The 27,916-nt window shown below is 39.8% G+C and overlaps 1 long non-coding RNA gene across 1 annotated transcript; it reads right to left on the reverse strand.

The window, feature by feature from the left end:
* Window positions 1-18,214: 18,214 nt before the first annotated feature.
* Window positions 18,215-27,549, reverse strand: LOC145269372 (uncharacterized). The gene is made up of 2 exons (XR_013865014.1): window positions 27,303-27,549; window positions 18,215-18,571 (listed from the first exon to the last, which is right to left on the reverse strand). It is a non-coding gene; the product is annotated as an uncharacterized LOC145269372 (long non-coding RNA).
* Window positions 27,550-27,916: the final 367 nt, after the last annotated feature.

The following is a 27,916-nucleotide window of genomic DNA, read 5'->3' on the forward strand; positions in this document are numbered from 1 at the left end:
GTACGTTTTTTTTTTTTTTTTTTTTTTTTTTTGCTTTAAAGAGCAGAATTAAGTGAATCTTTTATTTTTATGGTTGTTAAATTTAAATCTTTAAGTCTAACTTGTGGCCTCATGAGGCTGAGCCGGCGCATGCGTTATCAACCCAAACGAGTCTCTCTCTCTCTCTCTCTCTCTCTCTCTATCTCTGTATGTCTTTCTCTCTCTATCTCTCTTGTAAGTTGTATTTGCTATCATTATTTTTTTTTTACGAAAAACGTTGTCTTTCTTACTAAATTGAAATATAATTATTAATTCTTTTATTAATTTTTTTTCACTGAAAATTAAATAAATAATGATATTGAAATAAATAAATAAATAAATAAATAAATAGGTAACGAAATTAAAAAAAAGCTCCAATTTCTTCTTAGTAATTTTTTCCCCGAGCACAAAATATCTTAAAACAAAAACATTTATTGTATAAAAATATATCAATATATAATTGTAAAAAACATTTATTTAAAAATCTGCGTAAGAAAATGTAATTTTAATAAAAAAAATTTGTAATAGAAGTAACGTTGGATTTTTATAAAGTAAAAACAAAAAAAAAAAACAAAGAAAAACATAATTAGCAATACACACGGACGAAATAGAAGAATTACCAATTTTATTTTAGTAAGAAAGATAACGAAACATTTTAGTTAGTGACATTAAATGGGCTAGTAAACAGCAAAACAAAATAAACCAAATACAATACGCAGAAGTCCAGCTAGAATTCGTCACTGACAACTTTCTCTCTCAACTTCCAGCACGTCTCTCCCCACTGCCACCTTATAAATCCATGGCTGCCATCTTTAATTTCTCTTTCTCTCAGATCCCATCCGAAGGTAATGTTATATTCGCATATCTCTCCACATTTCCATGAATAAACCGGAAATCAGCAAGGCAATGACGGCAGCAACAATGGCGACCCTAAGACAAATCTGTTCGCCGTTACAACGTAGTCAAACACAATAAATACACAGGACAATTTCAAATCCCATCTCTTTAAACACACACATCATTAAAATAACTCGCACCTTACTTCAACATAGAAAACCTCCAGAGAAAGTTGCACAGCAAAAGAAAAAACCTAAATAAAAAATCACAGACACTACCGTAAACGCAACTCAGATAGCATAAAAACGCAAATAATGATTCCACAAAACACCCCAACAATACGACACCGACTAGGTTACATTCACAACTTTCTCAGCTTTAAATCGATATAACACATGCATACACACACCAAACAGATAATTCTCTACAATCCATTAAAGCACGAGAAACAAACACAAATAAAAAATACGACGGCCATTTTGACGCCGGAGCCGATGTGCCTTTTACTACGTCCGCACGTGCCGTATAAATAAGCCGGCCGTCAGAGAAAAAGTCAGTCTTCCAGCAGATCGCCAGCCAGAGCAGGTCGCCTCGCTACCAGTAGAAGCGGACACCAGCTGTTCCCCTCAACTCTTTGCAGCAGCTCAGCGACAGCCGTTCCCCTCAACCTTCCAACAGCAGCAGCAGCAACAGCCGTTCCCCTCAACCTTCCAACAGCAGCAGCAGCAACAGCCGTTCCCCTCAACTTTCTAGCAGCAGCAGTAGCCGTTCCATTCAACTCCATCTAGCAGCAGCTCAGCGACAGCCGTTCCCCTCAACCTTCCAACAGCAGCAGCAACAGCCGTTCCCCTCAACCTTCCAACAGCAGCAGCAGCAACAGCCGTCCCCTCAACCTCTAGCAGCAGCAGCAACAGCCGTTCCCCTCAACTTTCTAGCAGCAGCAGCGACAGCAGCAATAGCCGTCTCCTGCAGCTCCATCCAGCAGTAGCAGCGGCAGCTCAGCGACAGCAGTTTGATTCAAAGCGCCTAGTCACCATATCACTGCTTGTTCCAGTCCCGGACGTCATCCCTAGACCGTTCCAGCATCTAGGCCCCTGTACCTGCCCGAACCTGATCAGGCCAGGATCCCTACCTCTCTAATCCTTATTCCGGCCTTCCTGACGCCCAGCTGACCGTTCCGGCTTTGATTGAGGATATATATGCTTATTCACTTTGACCCTCAATAAAAGTTGAAACCAAATTACTTCGTTTGTTCTCCTTGCTTCCATACGCTCGTGTTATTCAATACAACAACTGGTGTCAGAGCGTTCAGCAAGATGAGTACAGACAGCTACGAGGGTTTCACGCGGTCAGAACTATTCACACTGATCAAAGAACAGAAGCATCTGCTGTTCAACTTGAGGACAAGCTCAACACAACCATCGGAAGAGGCACTTCAGGAGATCCGAAATGACATAGATGCCATGACAACCGCCCTGAGATCAACAGCAATAACAACAGCCACCAACCCCCACACAAGCAGCGACTACAGTATGCTAATGCGCCAGCAAACAATTCGGGACGCCATGAGACAACAGAAGCCCTTCCGCCCTGGACAGGACGTAAACCAGTTCTTATCAGCGCTCACCAAAATATACGCAATACACGTCTTACCGGAGGGAGCAACATACCCAAGCCTGGAGGGCGAATTTGTCAAGGCCGCGAAAGACATGCTGGACCAGGGTACATTTCAGCAAATGCTGGATTCTGCACAAGATACATCCACCTTCAACAACCTGAAGGAGTATCTACTGACAACACACGGCAGCCAAATGACCACCTTCCAACATCTAAGCAAGGCCTGGGACTTAGAACGACATGACGGCGAAAAACTAACCGATTTTGCCGGTCGACTCGAAACCACACTCAGGGAAGCGGCCGTCCACATCAAGGCAAAACACAGAAAGGACAGAAACAATGAACTATCCGTTGACGGACTCATAGCAATAATAGGCGCAATGCTTATGAGTGAAAAGGTGAAAGCATGGAACACAAATATCTACCCGCACCTCGTCAGAACAATGGACAACCACTATACGGCAACTGGTATAGCGGCTGAAGCACAGAGATACCTGGATCGCGGCATAAAATCCGATGTCACCAATTCCCAAGACTCAGCACTCCTCTCTCAAGAGCACCACTTGAGACAAAGAAAACCTTACCATATAACAAACATGCACACCCACTCTAGTGGACGCAAGCGCTCGAACTTGACAGACACACACAAGAAAACTGATCAACGTCAACATCAGCAGCAAGAAGCTCGCAGGCAAACAGTAAGTTTCCCTGTATGCCAGAGATACCTCAGAGGCCTATCCTGCTTTAGGCAAAATTGCAGATACCGTCACCCACCCCGCACCCAAACACAAGCCCTTGTCGCAACAACAGGCAACAACATGCCGGAGACAGAGGACCAGGATTTTCACTTCGGTCAGGACGAGATGTGATGCCCCGCCCGACCCGCTCCAATATCAGCCATCACGTCTTCAACTTTCAAGAGCAATCTAACTATTCACCACTTGTCTACTCCACCTTTTGCATTGGCGACACAAAGTTCTCAGACATCGCGATGCTCGACTCAGGATGCTCGACCTGCATCATACCAGCATCACAACTACCAGACGAAGCCAAGAAGCACATAAAACGCTCGGACGTCAAAGTGAGGGGCATCAATGGCAGCATTACCGCGCTTGGCCAACTAACATGCGACATTGTAATCGGCAACCAGAACACACCCGCATTCTGTGGCATAAACGCCCTAATAACGGCACAATCTACACCAATCCTGATCGGCCAAAACATCCTATGCCATGATACCCTCATCTCGTACACGGTCGACAACAAAAAAGCGAAAGTGGAGTTCAAACGCACACTTGCCCAAGGAGGCTCCACACACACAGCTAACATCGTACGGCAAACGTCGTCACCAAACAGTCCCACAGACGACTCCCAGACCAAGGTCATCCAGGACTACCTAGCTATCGGACCCCATCCCGAACTCCACACCTTGGATGAAAAGCTTACATGGCTAAAACACAACACAGGACTCACACTACCAAACCATCCCAACCGTGATGAACTTGAGGCCACCACCAACCTACTAATCCGCTATGCCGACATCATCGGTACTGAGAATGGCGACAAGGGCACATTCATCCGTCCCATTCGGATACCAACCAACGGCCAATCACGCAGCCAAAAACAACATCCGATTGCTCAAGCCCTGGAAGAGGAGGTCAATGCCGAGATTGGCCGCATGGCAAGCAAAGGCATTATTGAAGCCTGCAGCGACCCCAAAGGTTTCAACAGTCCAGTATTCGCCGTACGTAAGAAAAATGGGTCAATTCGCGTCGTTGCAAACTTTAAAAGAACACTAAACAAAGTGCTAGTCGATCTGGACCCCTACCCAATACCCAGGATGGATCACCTGCTCAACAAAATCGGCAAGGGCAACAGGTATTTTGCATCCCTGGATCTGCGTAGTGGATATTGGCAGATTGAAATAGATGAGCAGGACCGGCACAAAACAGCCTTCACATGGAAGGACAAATGCTACCAGTACACACGCCTGGCCTTTGGTCTCACTTCGGCCGGACAAATCTTTTCTCGTTGCGTAGCAGAGGCCTTGGCCACGGTCACATCTCGCAGCAACATATCATCTTACATCGACGACAACCTGGTGCATGCTAAGACATTCAAGGAGTACATCATCGCGCTAGAACAACTGTTCATGGCCCTCCAAAAGTTTGGACTTAAGCTGAACCCAGACAAATGCTCCTTCCTCGCACCTGAGGCCAAATTTCTCGGCCGCATAATAAACAGCGAAGGGTTCAAGGCCGACCCCGAATATGTTCGTGCCATAGGAGAAATGAAACCCCCAACCTCAAGAAAGGAACTCCAAAGTCTCATCGGCCGCTTGGTCTGGATCAGACAATTCCTTGAGACGCGCCTTCATGAACAGATCAGATCAAGCATGTTCTCAAAACTCATGGCCCCTATACACGAACTCAACAAGGTCAACAAGCCATTCCACTGGACCGAGAATGCAGACAGAGCATTCAGGAAGATCAAGGACCGATTATCCTCCCCGCCGGTTATCTCGTTTCCAGACTTCTCCATGCCCTTCACGCTCACTACTGATGCCAGTGATGTCGCATGCGGAGCAATCCTGATGCAAGAGTCCAGCAACGGGAAGAAGAACATTGTCGGAGTCGCGTCCCACTCCTTCAATACAACAGAGCAAAACTGGTCTACAACGGAACGCGAGGCATATGCAGTGAAGTGGGCGATACTGAAATTTGACTACTTTCTACGTAACCGTCCCTTCGTGGTGTTCACTGACCACAAATCTCTGACATATCTTGACCAACGGGAATTCAACAATGCAAAAATACGAAGATGGCAGGATGAGATATCGTGCTACAAATTCGTATTAGAATACGTGGAGGGCGAATCTAACGTTTGGGCTGATATGCTCAGCAGAGGCTGTGGACAGAAGAAGATCAAGACTCCCAGCGACCCCAATCCAGCAGGAAGGACATTCATACTGGATGGCTCAAGCTTACGCATCTACGTCCCATCATGGTGCATCAATGACATCGACAGTCTGAAACTTATTCCCAAGACGCACACACCACGGAACGCCCACACGCAAAGACGCATCAGCGACGCGTTTTTCGCATACCACACCAACTCCTCCATTCCTGCTGAACAAATCTGTGAACACCTGGATATTGCAACCGAACAACAGAAGGATGACACCCTGGCCGGAATCATACATGCACTCCAAACATCATACCCGGACGGCCCACAAATTGACCCCGATGACCACCGAGCTAAGTTATTCAAGAGAAAGCTACATCAATTCTTCTTAGAACCAGGAACCACGGTCCTAATGATAAGAGACCACAAACATACCCCTAGGCTGGTCGTACCATACAAGCTCAGACCCAAATACCTGCATCAAGCACACGACGCCAACAACCACTCAGGCATAACACGGATGCAGGAACTCCTCTCCGGTTACTGGTGGGAGTCCAAGAACAACGACATCAAGGCTTATGCTGATTCCTGCATCACATGTGCAAAATGCAAGGGAAATTATGGCAGACGCACCCGCTGGCCCATGGGCCACTGCAAGCGGGGTAAGAGACCATTTGAACTCGTCTTTGTTGACTTTGTCACAATGTCCAACTCAAAGGGGAAAAGATATATACTTACGATACTGGACAGCTTCAGCCGGCATCTCACAGCTATACCATGTGCAAGAGACCGTGCCATCGACGCCGCCCGTGGTTTATACCAGTTCTTCCTCCGACACAGAGAAATCCCACGCATAGTGTCCTCCGACCGAGGTACACACTTCACAGGGGAAGTCTATCGACAGTTCTGCGAACAAATGGCCATCACACAGGAACTGCATTGCCCGTGGCGCCCACAAAGCTCAGGGAACATAGAGAGACAACATCGAACAATGAAGAACGCCATCTACATGCTGTGTGAAGACAGGAATTGCGAGTGGACAGATGTTCTCGAATCTGTTGTGTCTTCCATGAACGCCACAATCAACAACGCCACCGGTGTCTCCCCGCATTTCACAGTCACGGGCCGCCACCCTAGCATCGGCTTGCCAACACCCCACAGAAGGGAAGCCAGGAGCGATGACCCAGGTGCATATGGCATGCAAATCAACGCCCTGCTAAGACAGGTTCATCACCGTGTCGCCCTGGCCAATGATGAAGCAGATCATAAAATGGAGAACCGCGAAAAGCACTTCTCCCACAAGAACCCGCTACAAGTAGGAGACAAGGTCCTACTTCACCGTCCTCAATCAGCCACGGCCAAATCAACACACATGCAATGGATAGGAAGCTTCACTATCACCAAAACCAACAGCTTGATGTACCAAGTACAAGATGAGAGTGGCATCACAACCTGGGTACACCGGGCGCACATCCGACGAATAGCACCACGCCCGCCGCACCTGTCTATCACAAACCTCCCACCCCCACCCAGCATCACCGACGAACAGCATTCCACGAACGGCCCCACATGCAATCCGGACGAGAAGCGGACGCCATCCTCACAAGCCGGCCAACCCAGGAGATTACCAGCCAGAACAACAAGAGGACAACTCCCTACACGCTTCAGAGACTTTATCATGTAAATATGATCGAGATCTGGGGGAGCATTGTTATATTCGCATATCTCTCCACATTTCCATGAATAAACCGGAAATCAGCAAGGCAATGACGGCAGCAACAATGGCGACCCTAAGACAAATCTGTTCGCCGTTACAACGTAGTCAAACACAATAAATACACAGGACAATTTCAAATCCCATCTCTTTAAACACACACATCATTAAAATAACTCGCACCTTACTTCAACATAGAAAACCTCCAGAGAAAGTTGCACAGCAAAAGAAAAAACCTAAATAAAAAATCACAGACACTACCGTAAACGCAACTCAGATAGCATAAAAACGCAAATAATGATTCCACAAAACACCCCAACAATACGACACCGACTAGGTTACATTCACAACTTTCTCAGCTTTAAATCGATATAACACATGCATACACACACCAAACAGATAATTCTCTACAATCCATTAAAGCACGAGAAACAAACACAAATAAAAAATACGACGGCCATTTTGACGCCGGAGCCGATGTGCCTTTTACTACGTCCGCACGTGCCGTATAAATAAGCCGGCCGTCAGAGAAAAAGTCAGTCTTCCAGCAGATCGCCAGCCAGAGCAGGTCGCCTCGCTACCAGTAGAAGCGGACACCAGCTGTTCCCCTCAACTCTTTGCAGCAGCTCAGCAACAGCCGTTCCCCTCAACCTTCCAACAGCAGCAGCAGCAACAGCCGTTCCCCTCAACTTTCTAGCAGCAGCAACGGCAGCAGCAGTAGCCGTTCCATTCAACTCCATCTAGCAGCAGCTCAGCGACAGCCGTTCCCCTCAACCTTCCAACAGCAGCAGCAACAGCCGTTCCCCTCAACCTTCCAACAGCAGCAGCAGCAACAGCCGTCCCCTCAACCTCTAGCAGCAGCAGCAACAGCCGTTCCCCTCAACTTTCTAGCAGCAGCAGCGACAGCAGCAATAGCCGTCTCCTGCAGCTCCATCCAGCAGTAGCAGCGGCAGCTCAGCGACAGCAGTTTGATTCAAAGCGCCTAGTCACCATATCACCGCTTGTTCCAGTCCCGGACGTCATCCCTAGACCGTTCCAGCATCTAGGCCCCTGTACCTGCCCGAACCTGATCAGGCCAGGATCCCTACCTCTCTAATCCTTATTCCGGCCTTCCTGACGCCCAGCTGACCGTTCCGGCTTTGATTGAGGATATATATGCTTATTCACTTTGACCCTCAATAAAAGTTGAAACCAAATTACTTCGTTTGTTCTCCTTGCTTCCATACGCTCGTGTTATTTTATAACAGTAAGTTGTATGACCGCACGACACATGGAGGTGCTTTCCTCTTTCATTATTACATTCAACTCTAGTAGTCTTCTTCTTCCCAGTGCGGCAGAGGCCCACACTCACTACGTATTAAGTGTTCTTCATCACGGTCCGGGCCCGGTCTACCAGGTCATTAAGGGACAATGAAGCTATGCTTGAGCAAGCCCGCAGGAGTTGCTTTGCTCTGGTTGGGAGCCCTGCCAACAATTTGCATGCCAAGGCCCGCTCAGGCAGCCCACCAAACAACACCATCAATTTTGTCACCTTAGCCAAATAAACGTTGATAGTTTCACTGGGATGCAAGGTTCTTGCCTCAAATTGCTCCCAAGCAGTGTCGGGGTCAATAGCGAACGCCTTGTATAATGCTGCCTCGATCCTTTCATGATCCTGTTTTTCCTCAGGACTAAGCTGTTGATATACTGCAAAAGCCCCACGGACAGATGTAGAGGAACCACATGTTCAATGTTCTTCACACTAGACAACAGGCAATGTAGTTTTACCTTTTCCACCCAGTCAAGTACTGGGGTCGAGCCGTCAAATTTCGGTATTAATTTAAGGTCGAATTTGTCCCTCATTATGCCGAAATAGCTTGATGTTCAATGGGTTGGTAAACAGCAAAACAAAATAAACTAAATACAATATGCAAAAGTCCAGCTAGAATCCGTAACTGACAACATTCTCTCTCAACTTCCAGCACGTATATCTCCACTGCCTCTGCCAACAGACATTTTATCAGAAAACTGCCCCATTCCATTTGCATACATGTGCAGTGGAAGATGAGATCTCGTGAGATTCCACGAGACTACACTTTATAAATCCACTAGCGAGGGGTACCCAGCGTTGCCCGGGTGTTTGTAGGGGTGTGTGGTGTTAAATAAAAAAGAAGCCGGGGGGGTGTAGGATCGAAGCCGAACCTCTGAGGCAAAGTTTGAAAATAAAATCGGCCAGCCAGAAGCGAAAGATGTTTGAAAGTCGTTGAGCGTTACGACGACGACGATGACGATGTAAGCATTGTTATAAGCGAAGTAAGAAAACAAAACAACGTTTTAATTAAGCGCGGGAGGGGTAAAACACAAAAAAAAAAAATAACGGAAGGCAAACGAACGAACGTTACGTGAAAAATGGCTTAAATAATACAGGGTTCAATATTTAAATTTAAAAAATCGAAAAAAAAAACATCTCACACCACGATTCGAACCCAAAACGGTTAGATAATGAACCAAGCCTTTAACTACCTGCGCTAAAGCGGCGTATATAAAGTCTGTTCGGTTTATCAACTATTTAAAGTAAATCAGGTAACGACGTCATGACGTCATCTGACGCATGCGTTGTTGACCCTCCCCCCTGTCGAATCTGTCTAGACATTTCTCTCTCACTCTCTCTCTCTCTCTCTCTCTCTCACACACGCACACACACACACACACACACACACACACACTTCGTCTGCCTTACTCTAAAGACTGGAAAATTGCGTCTGGCTGTTTTTATTAAAAAAAAAACTTTGATCGTTAATATTTTTTTTAAGCATATTTTTTTTTTACTTCACTTTTTTTAAAACTTTATTTTTCGTTCAACTATCGTATAAACCTATTTTGAATGTGGTAATAACTTTGGTAACATTGCCATAGTGTAGAAGTTCATAGTTTAGCTTTAATTAATTATTTTTTTACCGATAACAACATTTTTAAATTGTAAATTCCGACGGCCATTAGAGGTTGCTGACGTCAAGATCACGTGACATGACTCAGCAGGTTTTAAATACAAGTTGACCCAAAATAAACGGCCGCGTGTATACTTTATGCATAAGAGTTGGCGGCCGTATTTTTGGGAGCAGTTGTAAATCGATTTAAAAATATGTAATGTTTAACATTAAAATGTCACTTTTTTTGGGCCCCCCCTCCAGAAAATCGATCAGTTGACGCACTTCTGATAGTCACTTTGGGGCAATTTTTCGATATTTGTCGTCCGGAAGATGGGGCTTTCATATGAGACCAAGTTTGTGAATTTTTGTTGTATCTGTCGAAAGTTTTTAGCAGACACACAAACATACATACATACATACATACATACATACAAACACACACACATACATTTTCGCTTTTATATATATAGATGGCTTCCATCTTTAATTTCTATTTCTTTCAGATCCCATCTGAAGGTAAGTTGCATGACCGTGTAGCAAGACATGTCGTATAGAAGGAAATGCATGTTCATCATCACGTTTGGGTGTCACCAGTTTGTAGCGGACTGAGGGATATATATATATATATATATATATATATATATATATATATATATATATATATATATATATATATATATATATATATATATATAATATACATATATATCCCCCAGTCGTACAAAATAGGAAAAATGAATTGAGTTAGACAGAAATGAACAACGCGTTTATTGAAATAAACAAATTAGAATTCATTCCATGAAGAACCAAATAAAAGAAAGGATACAGCACGTGTTTAGTTTGGCGTACGTCGCTCGCTGTTAGCAGGTGAGAGGGAAAGTCTATTGTTGTAAGGAAAGAGAGTGAGAAAGTCAATTCAGGCCATGGAGAGAGAAAGCGTGTAAGCTGTACGTACTGTCTGACATGTGCAACGAGTTGCTTGGACAGTAAAGCGAATTGTTTGTTTGGAAGGAAAATTTTGTTCGTGTTGAAGTGGTGTGTACAGTTACTGGTGTCTTCGCAAGTGAGTCTGCGGTAGTGTGTGTACATTGTCTGTACGAGTGAGGGATGTCCTGTTATTTGTTATTGTTATTTTGTTGTTTCTGTGCGGGAGAGAATGTGTATAAGCCCATGTGATTTTGCTCCTCGCATTTGTTGCAGGGTAATGTCAGGAAACCATGAAAAATGTTTGTCGACCTCGAATTTTTCTTTATATTCGGTATGAAGTCGACAGCTCCGTGTTTATTTATCTTAGCCAAGTCTGTCGAGGGTTTTCGTCATTGTTGCTTGTTGAGATTCTTGTCGGTAGTAGTTCACTTGTTTTTCATTGTTGAAATGTTCGTTTCTTTTTTTTGTTTATCAAATAAAACGCGCGTCTCGTTCAAAACAATTCGTTCAATAAAAGTAGGGTCACCATGCGTGTTCGTTATGACGTCGGCTGGTCGCCAGTTTGTTGCGGAACTTGTGGTATAGAAGGAAATGCATGTTCATCATCACATTCGGGTGTCACCAAAACTTTGGATGCTTTAAATTTAGATTGCACAGCTACGCTAGGTGTGTCAGAAACTTCGTGAAAAAATATTGAATAATTTCACTCCTTTTTCCGATTCTTATACCTAAAATCGTTCCGATTTTTCTGATTCCCGATTCATCGTTCCATTAACGAAACTCGAATTTCAAAAAACATTTATCGAATTAATGGATTCGGCGACTAAATCAGTCGACAATGGCCAGGTGAGTTTTAAAAAAAAGGAACGAATTCAAACAGATGATATCTAACCTTCTTTTCATTTTTCTTTTCTTACTTTTTTTAAACGCGGTTTCTTTAGCCGATTTGTTTTGTTGCGGTTCGTTCCGTCTGGTTGCGCCCAAAACTACAACTGATTTGATTGTTCGTTTCGTTTTGTACTTGTTTCGCTGATCGTTTCCGCAGTGATCTCATTCTGCCGCGGCAGTTGGAGCGTGACAAATGTGAACAAAGACGTTCGCATGAGAACGAGAAATAAAGAAAAAACGTGACAGACACAAGCGTAAGACTGAACGGATTTAATCGGACAAGAAAGGAAGTATTTGGAAAGGGGTGTTATAATTTAGTACTCACGATACCCGGGAATGAATTTAGAATAGACGGCAAGAAAGAACGACACATGCACATATTTTAATAGGTGTGTCAGAAACTTCGTAAAAAAATATTGAATAATTTCACTCCTTGTCTTTCCAACTTAACTACTCGAAAAATGTAATTCAACCCCTATTTTTTTTAAATTAAAGGAGCAAGATTCTTTTTTAAAAAAATTTAAAAAAAACGTGATTAAAAAAAAGGTTTTAAACTTCGGACTTTACAGGTAATATTCTAAAAAAAACACTATTTTTTTGTTTTAAATTTGAATATATTATTTATTGATCTTTTATCTTCAATTTGTGATATATAAAACTTTGGTGAGTAAATTAATTATTTACTTTTTAATACACATTTCAAAATGGGGGGTCGTGAATTAAAAAAAAACGTTTGTCTAAAATATTATATTGGTTTATTGGAAAGAGCATAAAATTTCACATTGACCCTGAAAATATCGTAAAAATAGAATCAATAGAAAAATTTTGATAGATTTTTAATTTTTAAAAATTGAAAAATACTGAACTCGTAAAATTCAATAAATTTCATTAGTTTTAAAGAAAATATTTCTATTACTTTTTATACAACTTTAATAGTTTATTTTGGAAGTATAATCCATAAAGAAAATAAACAACCCACTTTTAAAAAAGAAATTACCAGTTTTTTTTTTATATTTTATTCGCAGTTTCGTGTTAGGGGTGTCAAAAATTCCTACAAAAATTCTGATACACCTACTGCTACGCATGTAATAGACAAGTTGATGGTTGCAAGAAAATACAAACAACTGAATAAAATTAAATATATTTTATTCTCACCAAATCAGAGACGGGCAAGGCCTTGTCGTTATCAGCACTGAGTTTGGTGGAATTTCCTTCGAATTACCCGCGATAAGTTAATGATGTTGTTGGCGCCAGCGGCGATGTATATGCAGGAGGTTGGTCACGATGATGACGATGGTATTCACAGTACGTTGATGTCATCGTCGCCAGCGATGTATTCGTAGTATTGTTGATGCCCTCGCCATCAGTAGCAACGAGTCTGGTTAATGTTGGCAATGCCAGCGAAGTATATGCTGTAGGTCGATGGCAGTGATGGCGATGTCGAGATGATCCCCAAGGACTGTAAGACTGCCCCATGATTTAAGAAGAGGTTCCTTTTATAATCAGATTTTGGCTCAAATCAGTTAAAAAAGTTTGATTTTTTGTGTCTCTGATTGGCCAGTAAGTCGCGTCTTCTGATCACGTGGTATGCCGCCTACTACGTCCGCATGGATAACGCAGTTTTGCTTTTGTTCTTTGCATAGCGTGCGTAGGCATAATAGACATTGTGTGTGTGATTGAAATTTTTAGTGTCCGGTGAAATGCATGCGTAATTGCACTTTTTAGCCCAGCGGATCATACCGTAATTGAGTGAGATCTGTTTTGGATTCTTTTTTTTTATTTCACTTCTTCCAATATGAACTTTTTATTTCATCACGAAATTAATTAACTTTTAATTTTAATTTTACTCGCAAAATCTTTTCTTTTACTTCTTAAATAATGTCTTCCTGTGATGGATGCTCCTACAACTACTTCAAAAGTATACATGCATTTTATGAGAATTCATTAATTTAATTAGAGCTTTTTGTGAAGGCACGGTGTGCTACCAACTGCCGTCAGATGAACACACTATGACAAAGACTGAACGCAGTATGGGTGAATGGTGTTATACCAGTACCTTTGTCATCCCTAAAAGCAGAAAAAGGCGCCACCGTTCTTTCTATGCAAGTGACTACAAGGACACATTTTGTAAGAATTCCCACATAACGCCATGGAAAATAATTCTCTATGTAAACCATTGGTTGAGTAAACAGTAGGACCATGAGTCAGTCGCCGATTGCTTGGCTATATCTGCTGCACCATCTACGGACTAGTGGTCTTTTTACAGCGAGGTACCAGAGTTCTGGTTTGCGAACAAGGACTCTACCGGCGGCCAAAATATTGTCGTTGAAATAGACAAAAGCTTTCGTGTATGCTGTGAGAACCAGAAAAGCCGAGCTCTATCACAAATTTGGTCCTTTGGGGGAATAGAGCAAGTGTTGAAAAAAATTTTGTTATCCCACTGAGGGAACCTGTCGGAGAAAAAAGAGACAAAAGTTTCCTTGCAGCAGCCGACACACGCTACAATCACAGGCAGGATCTAATTCTCACAATTTGAGATTTGAAATCCTTTTTCTCCCTGGCTTGTCCAATCACAAGCCAGCTCTCTATCACGTGAACTAGTATAAAAAGGCAAACTCACAAACCCTTATTCCTCTTTCTTGCTGCTCTGCCCAGCAGCACACATTGACCCCTCCCCCCGGCCGAACGTGAGTACAACAAGCTAACAATGGCTTTCTTCAAGCTACTATTTATTTCCACATGCGGCACCCAAAAAACGAACATTCTTAATCATGCTAAGGAACATACGCCAACACACACCCACACCAACACATTAATACACTGAAGACTTTTCCCTTTAATCGGCTTTCTTCATCTCGGCGTGTGGACTGAGCTGTTTTTAATGAAAATAAAGCCTCGTAAATTGTTAGAATAAACAATAAAAGTACCCTACAACAGAACACCAACCACTCTAATTTGGTTGTTTAGAGGTATTCAAGGTCGCTGACAACGAATTTGATAATCAAACCCCTCGTAAATTTACCATTTGCATGGTATTAACCACTGAACCCAGGGACTGTTTTCCACCATTTTACAGCTTCCGTTTACACTACATGCTTGCGCATGGTAGCATAAACGACGTCTGTTAAATGTGTGTCTTCGTGTAGCAAACGGCCTTCTCACATGGCATACAAATCTTCTGCGGACAATTTAAAATTATATTAAAAAGGATTAAGACAACAAGAAAAGAAAAGCACTCCAAGTGGGGGGGGGGGTTGTCGAAAGACTTTTTTCCTTTTTCAAAAAAGAATTTTCAATTTTTTTTTTTTTTTTTCATTGGCGAACAATTCACAATTAGAAGAAAAAGTTGTCTAAAACAAAATTTTTCAAAGAATACATTATAGCATTTATTTTTTTTTTGTCTTACATAGTTTTTAATGCATTTTGTCACGAATGCCCCTCCATTGGGAACGATAAAGGAGGATTATGCAACAAAAAGAAAAAAACGGAAAATTAATTTTGGTCTTTGGACTCGAACGCATGCAGTATATCGAACAAGAGGGGAGCGGAACACCTTTCTCAGACCAGTGAACTAAAACAAAATAGGCACAGAACACAGTGAAAGAAAACGGAGGCAAATGCGGTCTTAAATTCACTCTATCACAAAAAAAAAGGCTAAGGCATGGGTAAAAAATTAAATAAAACAACAAAAAAACAAATCATGACGCTAGTGTCCAAAAATGCCGATGGAAAATACATCAATAGAAAAACAATAAAAATACAAAATATACGAATCGCCGATACGCCACACAAAGAGGTATATATATAGAGAGGACTTACAGTTCATCTTTTTCCTTCGGTAGTCTGTTGTTTTAGGCTTTCTTTATTTTTTTTTCATTTTGGGTGCTTTTTCATTTTGGGCGCATGTCTACAACTCGAATGTTAATTTATAAAGTTCGTAAGTCATGCCTTTTTGTTTCAGAATATTCTGTTCAAATCCTTAGTCTATCGTAAACCAGCTTCCTGTTTAGTTTTAAATCAATGAGCGTCTGCACTCATCCATGGCTTACGCATATTTTCAATGATAACCCGAAACAGGGTTCACCGTCTGTTCGCCCTGACGGTTTCTCAGAAGTGTCTCTCTAGAAAAATGTTCTTTGTTTTTCTTCTTCCTCCTTTCTTTCTCTCTTCTCCGTTTCCATCCATATTTCGCTTGTCTTTCCTTTTCTCTTATTTGTTCACTGTTTGGCGCTAAGAAACCCGAAACCAAAAGGGGTCAGAAAGTGTGTTGATCGGATGACCTCGCCAAATTACTGACTCATACTGGAAGGTGTGAAAATCTGTTAGACGTTTTATTCAAGTCTTTCCTCCTCTCTCTTTTTTCCTACACTCACTCTTTCTCTCCTTTTGCTTCGGCGACAATTAAAAAAAAAAAAAGCTAGATGCATTCTTTGTCGGCCAAAATAAGTTAAATTTAAAGCTTTCTCTTTAAGCCGCATGATCTATTTTTAGGATTATGTAACAATTTTTATTGATCCAAAACAAAGATCTCACGAGCGGTTTACAAAAACATAAGCACCAATCATTTTTATGTTTTTCGTTGTTTTTTGGGGAGGGGATCAATTATAGAACTTGGCTGGCCTAACAAGTTCTTCTGCAGTTTAATTAACCATTTTTTTCGTAAGTAATGCGCCGACAATTACCGATTAGAATACCATTTTACATTTTTAGGAGATTTTACTGTTTTCTGTTTATACTAGAGGAGGAGACAGGGTGGGATGTTGCCCCCTCCAAAAAAAAAAAAAAAAAAAAAAACGGAAAACTTTAAAATGTTTGGTGCTTATGTTTTGAAACCACTTGTGAAAACTTTGTTTCAGATCAATTAAAATGCATTAAAAACTACGTAAAAAAAAAATCTCTCCAAAACGTACTATCATGTATTTTTTAAAATGTTGTTTTAGAACACTTCACGCGAAATGTCATACAAGGTTTATATATATTTAATACACCCATTTTACTTTATTCTCATATTCAATCAAATTCTAAACCGGAAATGGTATTAAATCCATGTACCAATAGAACGATAATCTATAAACATTACTTGCCACTAATACGAAACTAAAACTAAACGTAACACCTTTACAAGGTTGTTACGGCCATAATACCAAACTTTTAAAAATTCTTTTTATAAAAAAATCAATCATTGGGAAATAACGGAATTCAGGAACCCAACAAATGGGATATATTTTTAAAAAAAATCTTTTTTTAAATGGCTTAGGGCTCCCCGTAGAAACTTCACATAACTGTTCTTAAATAAGGATACGAAAATTAGGCGATACATTAATATTTTAATGGGCTTTTCCGTAACCACAACCAAGGTAAATGCTTCTCGCATGCTTTTCCCGTTAGGAACCCCCCTTTTTTCTTTCTATTCAAAAAATGCTACATTGCCAAATGTGTGTTTATCCATAAAGTCTGAAGAAATGCTGGTTTTTGAAAATTTTCAAACGATATAATGCTTGAAATTGTCGAACTAGACATTGAAACAATTGTAACGTAAAATGAAATACACTTTTTGTTGCCATCAACACCTTGTCTTGAAGTCTTGATTTTTCACACATAGTCTATTAATGCTCAATTATGAAATGTGATAGTTTTGTAGCTTAATCCATTAAGTCAACCATTTTTGGCTTAAAAGCTATTGGTATATGAAAATTTACTGAATTACACGAACTCAGTATATTACATATAATTCTTATATATCTACATATATATCTACATATATATGTACATATATATGTATGTATCTATATATCTACATATATATGCATATGCACATATATAATTAGATACATATATGTACATATGTACAGATATATGTAGATATATATATATATGTAGATACATATATATGTAAATATATATATATGTTTATATATATATTTAAAAGAATAATTATATATAAGATAAATCAATATACGTTAAGTTTATATGAACTGAAGTAGAAATTATTTCGTATTTAAGGAGATACGTATCTACAAACATACGTTAATCGGCTCAGTCAAAGGGAAATATTTTAATGAGGAATATTACCAGTGAGTTTCCTTGTATTTTAGATATAATTGCATTTGTTAACACAAATATATTCATACACATACACACCTGCATATACAAACATACTACACACACGCACACACACGCACACACACATGCACACATATATATACACACACATATATATATACATATATACATATAAAGTATATGTATATATATGTGTATTTTTATACGTATGGGTATGCGTATTACATATGTGTAGGTGTGTGTATACGTGAATATATTTATTTAACTTGAAAGAACATAAAAATCATGAAATAATAATTATTCTGTAACATGTTTCATTAAAATAATCAACAAAACATATTTCTGAAACTTTTATTACCAAAAGTGTTTTATTCAGCATAAAATAGAAACTGCATCATCATTGTCTTGTTGTCAATCACGCAACAATTCTTACTCTTCGCAAGTCGGCATTTGTCCACACTTCGACCAATGACGAGTCTGTCGACACTTTAAATATTCCTTCAACTCCGCAGTACATCTACGTTCTATATGTGCGCTGAGCTTGCCCAGGGAAAGCGTGTGACGTCTTTCGATATTGGCCCCTTCGTCGGTTGGCAAAGATCCACTAAAGCCGACAATGTATATACTGATGAGTAAACAGCACAGCAGCGCTTTCGAATACACACCGAATGACGTCATGCTTCTTGATCGGGTTCTGTAAATAAAATGTGCAAAAGACAAACCATTACAATTCTAAAAGTTACGGGCGAAATACATTTATACACAATAATTTAAAAAAACTATGTGTATATAATAATGCGGCTGTTGTATTAACGCAAATTGACTTATTATTGAAGGTAGTGAAGAGTAATCTAAATCACTGGAGACTTGTCATTTACTTGGGTTTCTTTAGCAGGGGAGCGAAACAGAAGTGGAGTAAAATACGGAGTATTTTTTAATGAAAATAATGGAAAACCACATACAAACATTCCGTATTCCTCCTGGGTATGTATGCGGATAGCAACCTACTTAAGGAGGAGATAGGTTCTGTCTATCGCCCGACTTTCATACTCCTTCTTTGCCTATTGGCCAGGCGTAGAGGTACTATCACAGGGACTCGTCTGAATCACCCAGTGGTTGACCTTGTTTCCTGACTAGGGCAATGAACGCCGCTTTTCCCCGCTACCGCCACATCCGATCCCCCTAAACTGGACACAGTGTGGTGCTTCAGTGCCATATATGTCGGTGCAGTTGGACTGGGCTGGCTTTGCCTAATGGATTGCGGGTACCGGATTGACAGTCTCTGGGTGCTGTTTCCGACTGATAGTACAGGGGCCCTAACTCTTTGGTAACGCTTAGAGCGGCTCCTCCAACAGTTGTATAATATCGGGATGTTTGTAGTGCCATGTCGCGCATGGAAAGGGACCCTGCACTCATCCCCGGTGGGATTTCCTGAGGCCACAATCCTGTGGATGAGGACAGCTGATGGTCAACTTGTATTGCATGTCTGGTATTCTGCACAGCTACTTGTCCAGCACTCCCTCACTCACTCACCCTAACTGAAACTTTTAAATAAAATGAAATGACAGCTCAAGCAAAAGTTACGTTTAAACCAGGACCAAACTCAAAGAAAAGCAACCTGCCTCCTCACTTGAGACTTGCATTTACGAATATCCGCGGACTTAGAACTAACTTAGATGATGTTGAGTCATTTCTCCTTGTAAACACCCCGGATATCTTAGCATTAAGTGAAACTAACCTCCACTCCTCCATTCCGTCTAACAACTTTAACATGCCTGGTTATCTCCCACTCTACCGTAAGGACTCGGACAGACATATGCATGGGCTTGGAGTCTATATTCGTAACACCCTCCCCCTGACTAGAGAAATAAAACTAAAATCAGACGACCAGGCCTTTATGTGCTTCAGACTAAATATGCAACACAATATTAGCTACATGTATTTTCTCTACCGCTCTCCCTCAAACCAAGACTGTACCCTAATAAACAAAGTCTCAGACAGCATAGATATAGCACTCTCCCTCGATACTAGCGTACAAGTACATGTATTTGGTGACTTCAATGTCCACCACAGCAACTGGCTGGGATTCTCTAAGCACACAGACGTAGCTGGTAGCACAACACATAGCTTCTCTATATCCCGTTCCCTATCTCAGTTGGTTACATTTCCGACACGTTTCCCAGAACAGCAAAATCAACATACCTCACTTCTAGATCTCTTTCTGACAATGGTTCCCGATGACTGTAAAACAAATGCCCACAGCCCACTCGGGAATGCTGATCACGCTGTGATAATGGTAGAAATCAGCCTAAATTCTCGCCTTAAAACTGAAGACCCACTACTCAAAACAACGAGGTATTACAAAAAGGCTGATTGGGAAGCCATCGGGGAACTCATCAGAGATGCCCCATGGCAAAATATCTTTACTATTCAAACGGAACAGTGTGCAAATGAGATCACTGAATGGTTCAAAACTGCAATTGAAGCACATGTTCCCGCACGGAAATTCTATAGCAAGCCCCACTCTCCCCAATGGTTTACTTCTGCTTGTGCAGCTGCCATTTGTCAAAGGCAGCATGCGTTCCGCAGATTCAACCGACATAAGTCCAGCTCAAATAAACAGAAGTATGTAGAAGCTAGAAATAATTGTAAGAGAGTGATAGAGACAGCTAAGACAGATTAATCTGAAACCACCAGAAAACACATCGGAGAACAGAAACTAGGAACCCGGGATTTTTGGAAAATCTACAACAGCGCAGTAAATAATGGACGGTCAACTATTCCCCCACTATCAAACAATCATGAGGTTGCTTGCACGGCAACTGACAAGGCTAATCTGCTTGCCAGTCGGTTTGCCTCAAACTCCACACTGAACCCGGTACACCACTCCCTCCCTGATTTTCCTGTGCGAACAGACGCCACACTAGACGATTTGAAAATCACCCCTTCTCAGGTACATGCTATTATAAAAAACCTAGACACCTCAAAAGCATGTGGACCAGATCTCATCTCGACTGTGCTATTAAAAAAATACTCTGCCGAGGTTGATCCAGTTCTGTCCAAACTTTACAATAAATGCCTTAACGAATCTTGCTTTCCCGACTGCTGGAAAACCGCTTCTGTGGTACCAGTCTTCAAGAATTCTGGTGAAAGAACTGACCCACTAAATTATTGCACCATTAGCCTCCTCCCGCTTTTCGCCAAAATATTTGAGTCCTTAGTTAATCAAGCCCTAGTCCAGCACCTAACAACAGCTAAACTCCTGCCTGACAAACAATATGGATTCAGGCAAGCCCGTTCAACAGCAGATATCTTAACAGTAGTTTCTGAACGTATATACCGTTCATTGGACAAAACAGGGGAGGATAGAGCGGTAGCCCTTGATGTATCTAAGGCTTTTGACAGGGTATAGCACGATGGTCTTCTAAGGAAAATTAGATCATATGGAATCACTGGAAGAATTCATAATGTAATTAAATCCTTCTTAAGTAAGAGAAAAATCCAAGTTGTCCTCGACAGTCATACATCTAAACAATATGACATAAATGCGGGAGTACCTCAGGGGTCTATCCTTGGACCATTATTATTCCTAATATTCATAAATGACCTCCCCGATAAAATTGTTTCGGAGATGGGTATATTTGGCGATGACACCACTCTCTATAACAGATATGAGGGGAAAACAAATGAACACATATCCAAGGAAATGGCAGAAACACTAGAGGATGACCTCTAATCTGTAGTGGAATGGGGACAAAAATGGATGTTCACATTCAATGCTGCTAAGACTAAGCTTGTTTCCTTCAATAACTACAAGAAACCTCTACAACCAATAGCAATGGCCAAGAACACGTTGCCTGAAAGTACTTCTATTAAACTCCTCGGCCTAACGTTTACAGGGAATATGAACTGGAATATATACATTGAGAGCATTGCCGAGGCTGCTGCTAGGAAGGTTGGCTCCCTCTACCGTGCTAGAAAACTACTTACGCCTGACAGTATCCTGTAACTCTATAAGGCTACCATTCGCCCATGTATGGAGTACTGTTGTCACATCTGGGCTGGTGCATCTGCTGCTTGTCTCTCGCTCCTGGACAGGGTTCAAAAGAGAGTCGCCAACCTGATAGGTCCTGAACTGTCATCTAGGCTTCAGCCTCTGTCCCATCGACGAGATGTTGCATCCCTCTGCCTGTTCTACAAATACTGTAATGGTGAATGCTCTGACGAACTGCAAACACTTGTACCTCCCCGACGTAACCACCCCCGACAAACCCGTCAAGCTACTAAGTCTCATCCATTTACAGTAGAGATCCCGAGGTGCAAGAAAGCCTTTTACTTAAATAGTTTCTTCCCCAGAACTGCGGGTCTTTGGAACTCCTTTCCGTGATTCTGCTTTCCTAACTGTACTGATATGCAGAAGTTCAAGTGTAATGTGAACAAACATCTTTCTACTTATCTCCCTTCATAATGACCCTGCTAATTAAGTCCCTGATAGTAGCCCCCTGCTTCAAAGTGGCACTGTGCCTTGTTTGGGGTGAAAATTGAATAATAAAAAAAACTTGGTGTGTCAGAAACTTAGTGAAAAATATTGAATAATTCGACCCCCTGTCTTTCGAAGCTTATAACTACTCAAAACGTGTAATTAAAACCCTATTTTTTTCAATTAAAGGAAAAAGGACCAAGGTTTCATTAAGAAACAAAAAATAAAAACAAAATATAAAACAACGTGACTGGAAGGGTTTTTAACTTCGAACTTCAGAGGTAAATTTCTAAAAAAGACACTTCTTTTTTTATTTTAAATTTAATATATTATTTATTGATCTTTTATCTTCAATTTGTGATATATAAAACTTTGGTGAGTACATTAATTAATAGACATTTCAAAATGGGGAGGAGGCGTGAATTAAAAAAAAACGTTTCTCTAAAATATTATAGTCGGTTTATTGGAAGGAGCATAAAATTTCACATTGACCCTGAAAATATCGTAAAAATAGAATCAATAGAAAAATTTTGATAGATTTTTAAAGTTTAAAAATTGAAAAATACTGAACTCGTAAAATTAATTTCATTGCTGTTTTTTTTTAAATTTAAAAAAAGTAATATTTCTATTACGTTTTATACAACTTTAATAGATTATTTTGGAAGTATAATCCATAAAGAAAATAAACAACCCACTTTTAAAAGAGAAATTACGAGTTTTTTTATATTTTATTCGCAATTTCGTGTTAGGGGGTGTCAAAAATTCATACAAAAATTTTGATAAACCTAGCAACCCACATAATCAAGCTAAAATGCAAATAAAACAAAATATATAGAAAAAGTATCACAGACATCCAATGGAACTGAATCACGCTACAATTCCATACACTCATTCTCTTCGTTGACAATATATATATATATATATATATATATATATATATATATATATATATATATATATATATATATATATATATATATTTAAAAGAGTGTAGCCATCAACAATTGTGCGTTTTTAAGACCTTTATCATTTTTTATTTTAAAATATTTCTCTGAAAAACACAATCAGTGTTGTCAGAATTAAAATGTTTCTAAAAAGACATTTCAAATTTTTACTTAAAAAAAATCCTTTGTATAAAAACATCTGAAGAGAGCTGAACAAGGCTTGAAACGCGTTATAAAAATATTATAAAATAAAAAATGATAAAAGTCTGAAAACCCCACAATTGTTGATGGCTATACTCTTTTAAATATATTTTTTTATCTCGTCGGAACTACACAACCACCACTTTAAACACACACACACACACACACACACACACACACACACACACACACACACACACATATATATATATATATATATATATTGTCAACGAAGAGGATATGTAATACCACATGTTCCGTATCATCACTGTCTCCCTTACTCTCTCCCTTTTCTACATAACTTTCTTATAAAAAGAAGACTTCGCATAGTAAGATTGCCGAAAAATAAAGCTTCCAATACACTTAGTCCTGTGTCGTCTTCATATTGATACTAACCCATGAACGTAACATGGTGGCAGCGCTTTTACGGAATTTGTACCAAGAAGAATAACAGATCTTCAAATAAGGTGTAAGCAGTATTCCTTTTGGTTTTAACTTCTGGTATGTTTTTTTTTTACCGCTTATTCCCTCCCATTGGTATATATATATATTTATTATTATTATCATTATCATTATTATTATTATTATTATTATTATTATTATTATTATCATTATTATTATTATTATTATTATTGTTTTTGTTGTTGTTGTTGTTGTTGTTGTTGTTGTTGTTGCTTAAATTTTTTTTTCGCTTTTGCATTGAATAATTTCCAAAACAGAAGTCATCTGTCTCATGGCGATGTCTGCCTAAGATAATATGACTACTGCAACTAATACCATTTACTTGACTAGCGATATGTCCGACTTACACATTAGGGCCCCAGAACGATTCAGATTTAATGGGAATAAGACAGACTCTCAGAAAATATTTCATAAACGATGGTCCAACTACTCGTTACTGACAGGTCTGGACCAGAAACCACGGCATATTCAGGTTGCTATTATTGAGAAATGTCTGGGCGATGACGCCATTAAAATATACCAGGCCATGCAGTTTGACACCCCAGAGACTGGGCGCACTGTGGAGGACATACTACGAGCACTGGAGGAGTATACCGTCGGAATTCTCAACGAAACTTATGAGAGATTTTCATTCTGTCAGAGGAAACGGCGAGGGAGAGGCATTCTACAATGATCTAAGTGTATTGTAGAAGACACGCAATTTCTGCAAACGATGCAGTGACTCACTTCTTCGGAACCAGACTGTAGATGTTGTCCGTGACCAGTTAACCAAGCAGTATCTGCTAAAAATACTGAACCTTACTCTACACAAGAGTGTAGACATATGCAGATCGGATGAAATGGCCTCAACCCACAGTCGAGGAATAGGACTAGATACTACCCAGGTGATGAGGGTACGTAAAATCAGTAAAGGAACAAGTCTCCAAAAGAGAATGCCTATTTTGTAGCTACACACACGTGTAATAACGCAGCAGAATCACACCTCATAGTAAAATGTGCCATTCATGTAACGAGAAGGGACACTTCGAATCCAGGTGTCCCAACAAAGACAGAACGACACGAAAAAAGAGACACAACACACAAACGAATGAAAGCAAGAAGCGGGTTGCACTTTCACCATAACTACATCAACTAGACACATCAGCATTAGAGGAGGATGAATAATACACCAACTGGGTGAATGCGATAAAACCCCGCAAGATAAAACAGGTTGTTGTTTTCCAGATTGACACAGGGGCATCTATTAATACTCTCGCTAAAACGTTTGCCAATAGGATGAAACTCTATAAAAGGGTTTTATCAATGGGGATCAAATCAGAACACAACAAACCTACTCAGTAAAATTTGTAAATATTCAAAGATGAAGATGGCTGCCAACCACTGCTTAGCATCCGGGTGAGCGTACAACTGGACCTTGTGGAGATAAAACAAAAGAACTTCCACCGTGTCGCAAGGAGGAGATATCTGATGATCAACTTAGCAAACTTCCGTGTGTTGCCACTCTCCGGCTCAAGTTAGATGCAATACCAGTTGTAATGCTTAATCGTAGAATATCTATATCCATACTTTCTGTATTGAAACAAAAGTTAAGTCCACTAACCAAATTAGGAGTAGAAAAACCTATTCTGTGGGATTGCCATCTTGTCATGACAAGAAAGAAGAATGGGACAATGAGAATATGCTTGGACTATCAGAAGCTCAACAAAGTATAATGCGAGAGCTCTACATCATCCCAATTCTTAAGGATGTCTTTCATTGCATGAGAGATGCAAAAATATTCAGAAAAGTGAACTTCTCATCAGGATATTGGCAGGATGATGCATCCAGTGATCTGACCATATTTCATTCTTTGGGCTGTTGAACCTACGCGATATGCCAACTGAAGGACTATGCACCAGCCCAGCACAGACTCTTTTGTAGAGACACGAGTTCAACAGTGCAAGAATTAAAACTAAAGCCCCTCTATTCACACTCAACTGATTAAATATGGAGAAAACAGTAGAAGATGTTTAAACACAATTAGACAGGGAAAAAAGCTGAAAGACCTCAACGTTGCAGACAATGTTTAAGTCCAGCTATCAAGTCCCAACACAAGACAGTGGTGTAAGGAAGCAACAGTCCGAAAACAAATGACTGGTAGGTCCAATGAAATAGAAGCAAGGGACGGACAACTATACTACCTAAACAGGCGATCCCTGCGCATATATATATATATATATATATATATATATATATATATATATATATATATATATATATATGATTAGTTTTTTTTGGAAAAAGAATTCCAGCAGAGTGCTCAATTAAAAGGAAAATCCAAATTTTAAGAGCGTACTTATATTTTGTGTACAGAAAGTTGTTAGTTGAGACAGGTCATTGGTACCGTCGGTTATCGTCGACGAATATTGGCTGAAGAGAGCTTGATGAGGATACCTTAAACGGGCCTTATTATCGGGCTTGAAACCGACGGTACCAATGACCTGTCTCAACTAACAACTTTCTGTACACAAAATATATATATATATATATATATATATATATGTATGTATGTATGTATATATATATATATATATATATATATATATATATATATATATATATATATATATATAAGCACAGCTCAGTCATGTTGGCATACCAGTTCTCACCTGATCACCAAATTGGTAAGCAACGATGAACCTGGCCAGTCTCGGGACACAATGCCAGGTTGGTGTGATGGTGTGTGAGGGCGCGTTTAATTCACCGAGGGAGATGCATCCCCAGTCGTCGTTTGAACATTCATATAGCAGAAGGAAACTCTGATGTAATTTGTGGCAATTGCACTAACGAAGATAAACAGTTATTCCTATCCAGTGTGCCCCTATCTTGTGTCTAATTCTGCCATTGTTTGTGTTAGTTTTGTGTTAGTTTTGTGTAAGTTTGGGTTGTTTTTTTTTGTTTGTTTTGGTTGATTTTGTGTTTGTTTTGTGTTGGTTTTGTGTTACTTTTTGTGTTGATTTTGTGCTAGTTTGTTGGGAAGATTTATACTCTAATAACTAATTTTTAAAAAATTAATTGATTCCCCTCGGATCCATGCTTTTAATGATTATACAAACATGCAGAAAGTTAGATGTAACTTAAAAATATTTAGCGTTTTATAAATCTCTACTTAAGAGTTCCCAATAAAACATTTTTTCTCATAAATCACGGTAGCCCCTAAGGTTCTAGTCTCTATGTGCCTTCTTTGGAGTGAATAAATTTAAATAAGAAAAACTTTAAAATCATTTTTCATAAAACAATTGTTTGCCTTTTGAAATCAAAAGCATTAAACGCATGAGCAGATCTTCGTAAATACTTACCGTTTTTTGATGGTTTGTTGTATGTTTTTTCAAATATATCAAGGGTTTTTGATGGTTTGTTGTATGTTTTTTCAAATATATCAAGGGTTTTTGATGGATTGTTGTATGTTTTTTCAAATATATCAAGGGTTTTTGATGGATTGTTGTATGCTTTTTTAAATATTGCAACTCGCGATTGTTTGGGACAAAAATCAATTCGATATGAAATCATCAAACAATTTTTTGCTGTGCTTCTTGTAAGCACACACAAGCTTTTATAACAAGAAGTATTTCTCGCGTTTCAATCCGGCCCCGCCTAGTAATCGATCATGCGAGTATGGCTTCGGGGCGGTACGAATAAGAATAAAGAAAGAAAAAGAAAAAATAGAAGGCGTATGAAACGGCCGAATGTAAGAGAAAAAAGAATAAAACCAAAATAATAAAAAAATAAGGAAAAATAAATAATAATAGAATAAAACTGCAAGAATTACAAGAAACAATTCATATAAAAATCAATACACACATGAATATAGCAATATATATTTGATATTGAAATGAATATGACAATATATATTTGATATTGAAATGAATATAACAATATATATTTGATATTGAAATGAATATAGCAATATATA

Source organism: Euprymna scolopes, chromosome 45 (genome assembly GCF_053919585.1).
Source record: "Euprymna scolopes isolate OS-2025 chromosome 45, ASM5391958v1, whole genome shotgun sequence".
NCBI lineage: Eukaryota > Metazoa > Mollusca > Cephalopoda > Sepiida > Sepiolidae > Euprymna > Euprymna scolopes.